This window comes from Hylobates moloch, unplaced genomic scaffold (assembly GCF_009828535.3).
Source record: "Hylobates moloch isolate HMO894 unplaced genomic scaffold, HMol_V3 SCAFFOLD_2, whole genome shotgun sequence".
NCBI classification, from domain to species: Eukaryota; Metazoa; Chordata; class Mammalia; order Primates; family Hylobatidae; genus Hylobates; species Hylobates moloch.
This window is the reverse complement of record NW_026652277.1, coordinates 73,139,297-73,144,128: the sequence shown is the minus strand read 5'-3', so window position 1 is coordinate 73,144,128 and position 4,832 is coordinate 73,139,297. Positions and strand designations below refer to the sequence as shown.

At 38.5% G+C, this 4,832-nt stretch overlaps 1 pseudogene; it reads left to right on the top strand.

Moving 5' to 3' along the window:
• Window positions 1-204: 204 nt before the first annotated feature.
• On the top strand, window positions 205-599 carry LOC116475321 (small ribosomal subunit protein uS8-like; annotated as a pseudogene).
• Window positions 600-4,832: the final 4,233 nt, after the last annotated feature.

The window sequence follows — 4,832 nt, the reverse complement described above, 5'->3', positions numbered from 1 at the left end:
GAAAAGAATGCTTATACATTGTTTGTGGGAGTGTAAATTAGTTCAACCATTGTGGAAGACAATGTAGTGATTCCCCAAAGACGTAAAGACAGAAATACCATTTGACCCAGCAATCCCATTACAGGGCATATACCCAAAGAAATAGAAATCATTCTATTATAAAGACACAGCCTCGTCCTCTTTCCACCATCTTTCTGCGCCGCCACAATGGTGCACACGAATGTCCTGGCTGATGCTCTCAAGAGGATCAACAATGCAGAAGAGAGAGGCAAACGCCAGGTGCCTGTTAGGCCGTGCTCCAAAGTCATCGTCCGGTTTCTCACTGTGATGATGAAGCATGGTTACATTGGCAAATTTGAAATCATTGATGATCACAGAGCTGGGAAAACTGTTGTGTACCTCCAGACAGGCTAAACAAGTGTGGAGTGATCAGCCCCAGATTTCATGTGCGACTCAAAGATCTAGAAAAATGTCAGAATAATCTGCTTCCATCCCACCCGTTTGGTTTCATTATACCGACAACCTCAGCTGGCATCACGGACCATGAAGAAGCAAGACGAAAACACATAGGAGGGAAAATCCTGGGATTCTTTCTCTAGGGATGTAATACATATATTTACAAATAAAATGCCTCATGGAAAAAAAAAAGACACATGCATGTGTATGTTCACTGCAACACTATTCACAATAACAAAGACATGGAATCAACCTAAATGCCCATCAATGATAGGCTGGATAAAGAAAATGTGGAACCTATATACCATGGAATACTATGCAGCCATAGAAAAGAGTAAGATCATGTCTTTGCAGGGACATGGGTGGAGCTGGAGGCCTTATCCTTAGCAAACTAACACATGAATAGAAAACCAAATACCGCATGTTCTCATTTAGTGAGATCTAAATGATGAGAACACGTGGATACATAGAGGAGAACAGCACACACTGGGGCCTGTAGCAGGGTGAAGGGTGGGAGGAGGGAGAAGATTTTTTAAAAAATAACTAATAGATACTAGACTTAATACCTGGATGATGAAATACTCTGTACAACAAACCCCCATGAAACAAGTTTACCTAAGTAACAAACCTGCACATGTGCCCCTGAACTTAAAAATAAATAAATGAAATTAAATAAATGTGTGATTGCTTTACAATTATTCCTTAAACTATACATTTTGGGATTCTTATGCAAGTGTGTGATATATTTTATCTTTTGTTTTCTTTTTTTGAGATGGAATTTCGCTCTTGTTGTCCAGGCCGGAGTGCAGTGGCAAGATCTCGGTTCACGGCAACCTCTGCCTTCCGGTTTCAAGCGATTCTCCTGCCTCAGCACCCTGAATAGCTGGGATTACAGGCACCCGCCACCACGCCCAGCTAATTTTTATATTTTTAGTAGAGACGGGGTTTCACCGTGTTGGCTAGGCTGGTCTCGAACTCCTGACCTCAGGTGATCCGCCCACCTCGGCCTCCCAAAGTGCTGGGATTACAGGCGTGAGCCACTGTGCCCGGCCATATTTTATAATTTTTAAATATGTAAAAATAATGTATGGGGTGGCATTAGTCAGGAAAAGACTGTAAGAAGGGGCAGTATAGGCAATCACTAGTTGAATGAGTGAGGAAATAGCCGTCAAAACCTATTTTCTTTCAGCAGACGTGCATTGAATGAACTGACTTGAATGACTGACTGAAGAGTCATGGTACAGAAAATGGGCTGGTTTCAGGGCCTGTAGAAACCAGTAGGTGCAGGAGACTGAGTGTTATATTCAACTATTTAGTTTTATTAATTAAATTTGTTTCCTACTAAATGTTTTAACATTTTCTTTCTTTTTTTTTTTTTTTTTTTTTTTGAGACAGAGTCTCGCTCTGCCGCCCAGGCTGGAGTGCAGTGGCGCAATCTCGGCTCACTGCAAGCTCCGCCTCCTGGGTTCATGCCATTCTCCTGCCTCAGCCTCTCCGAGTAGCTGGGACTACAGGTGCCCACCACCACGCCCGGCTAATTTTTTGTATTTTTAGTAGAGACAGGGTTTCACCGTGGTCTTGATCTCCTAACCTCCTGATCCGCCCGCCTCAGCCTCCCAAAGTGCTGGGATTATAAGCGTGAGCCACCGCGCCCGGCCCTGTTTCAACATTTTCTTAATCTCATTACTCATTGAATGCAAGAGTAATTCTTGACAACATTATCTATCTCTATCTATCATCTATCTATCTATCTATCTATCTATCTATCTATCTATCTATCTATCATCTATCATCTATCTATCTATCTATTTATCTATCCGTGTGTGTGTCCCATGTTTTATTCCTCTTCAGTTTGGGAAAATACCTTACCTAGTAGATGTTTGATACACAATACATGGAATTAATACCAAATTTGCAAACAGTGCTCCATTATAAGATGACTTTTTATTATCTAATGATTTTTACCTATAGCTAGGCTAGATGGACAGAATAATCTAAAACCCTTTTAAAACTTCCTTTATTTTAATTAAAACTAGTCTCTTATTTAAGCGAATATGTCCTTCATGCCACAAAGTGACCTCTTGCCCAAAGCATTCTATTCAACTGAGAAAAGGACATATGATATGTCTTCCTCCTGAAGGAAGGAACCCTGGCATGAACACTGCAAATTCAGTTCTATTAAAAGTAATGAAGTAGGAATGTCAGTACAATTATCTGCAAACAGTTTGTGTCTGTTCAGGCTTTTTCACAGTTCAGGGTAATAACTGCTGTAGGCTTATAAAATTTATGTGCAGCATAGCCTAACTGCATGATGTTTATGTGGATGTTAACTCATAGTTAGCTTTTTATTCTTCAGATACCCAAAAGGCCTACCTAGAAGATGATTTTGGTCTCAAAATCTGTTACTAGAAGTGAATTGGAGAGTATCCAGTTCACAATATTTAGACAAAGGCTGTGTGTATGTATGTGTGTGTATACTGTTTTACACTGTGTATGAAAAGGTCTTTTAAATATGTGTTTATATATACCTGTATGTATATACACTTTTTTTTCATGCTGTAGTGGTATCAATCACAGAGTTGGAGATAGGCTGACTAGTTTTTGCTAATTGTATGATTTGGCACACTTACTTAGATTTTCTTTGCCCCAGCTTCCTCAAATGTAACAAGGGAAAATAGTATTACCTAACTCTTAGAATTATGCTAACAATCTTATATGAATACTAAATGAGATCAAACTTGCATGCCATTTATCTTAACATTTGGCATATAGTATCTAATAAATGTTAGCTATTATCAGTAATAATAAAAATATTATCAGTAACAGTAAAAATAAAGAAAATACTGATACATGCATCCCATGCATACCTAGATTTACTTTTATTGATAGTAATTGATAAATATGTTTCTTTTCTTTGACTACCCTCTATTTCATAGATAAACCAATGTTGCAGAATCAGTACAGAGAGAAAAATTGTAGGCAGACTTCTAAGATGCCTGTAATGACTCTTCCCTCATGTTATTCATGCACTTTTCTAATTCCCTCCACTTGCATCTGGGATGAACCTAGTAACCCACTTCCAGTGAACTGAGTAAAGCAAAGGTGGTGGGATGGTACCACCAAGGTTAGATTAGTGATTGCCATCATGCTAGCACACCTCTCTCTTGTCTTTTTGCTTGTTTGCTCTGATGAGGCAAGCTGTTATGCTGTGAGTTGCTCTACAGAGTGACCCAAGTGGCAAGAAATTGAGGGCAACTTCTGACCAATAGCCAGTAAATAACTGAGGCTCTCAGAGAAACTGACGTCTTTAGTATGACAACCATGAACCACTGAATTTTGCCAACAACCATGTGAATGGGCTTGGACGGGGACTTTTTTTTCCAGTTGAACCTTTCTACATCTGCAGTCCTAAACCACACCTTGATTGCAACTTGAACCAGAACACTCAGTCTAGCCTCACCTAGATTCTCAAACTATGAGACAATACATGTTTTTGTTTTAAGCCACTAAGCTTAGGGATAGTTTGTTGTGCAGCAACAAATAATTAATATAAGGAGCAAGGACTTGAAACAAGAGCCACGTTTTCCAGTATACCAAATAATCTCTAAAGAGGAATTAGGGGACGTTAAGACATTTATGTGTAAACTACAAATACAACTGTTTTGTAGAAGAGATTGTACTTACTCTGTTCTTTCAAATCTAAGCCTTGCTTTTATTCTTTTTTAAGCATTCTTCTCTTCTTCCATAAAAATGAATCCAAACAATAATTATTTTAGAAACTCTTTGTACCCAACTGATGTATTTATGATATTAAAAATGACTACTTTTATGGGTTTAAAGGCTTTATAAAGATTTATATATGATTTTCTGGAGGGAAATTGGAAATAAAAAAGGATAACAATAGGATATTAGGCAATAAGCTCTCAAGTCAAGAAATAACTTATCTTTGTAGCCTTAGCAGTTAGCACAGAATCTGGCACACAGAACACAGAACAGATTTGTTTTTCTTGCTCTATGAAAACAATCATATTTTTAAAAAATAAGAACTATGTAAATAGAGTACAGATTTTGGAGCCAGGACTCTTTTATTTCAAATACTGCTTCTACCCACCACTAGCTATGTGACCTCAGGCAAGCCACTTACTCCCTTAGACACTGAAAATTACAACTGAATTTCATTTTGTTAAAAGAAAAAAATAAGAAAGTTTGTTGAGAGGGACATAGTCCTTGTGTTAGTCCGCCTTCGTGCTGCTGATAAAGACATACCGGAGACTGGAAAGAAAAAGTTTTTTAATTGGACTTGCAGTTCCACATGGCTGGGGAGGCCTCACAATCATGGCAGGAGGTAAAAGGCACTTCTTACATGGTGGTGGCAA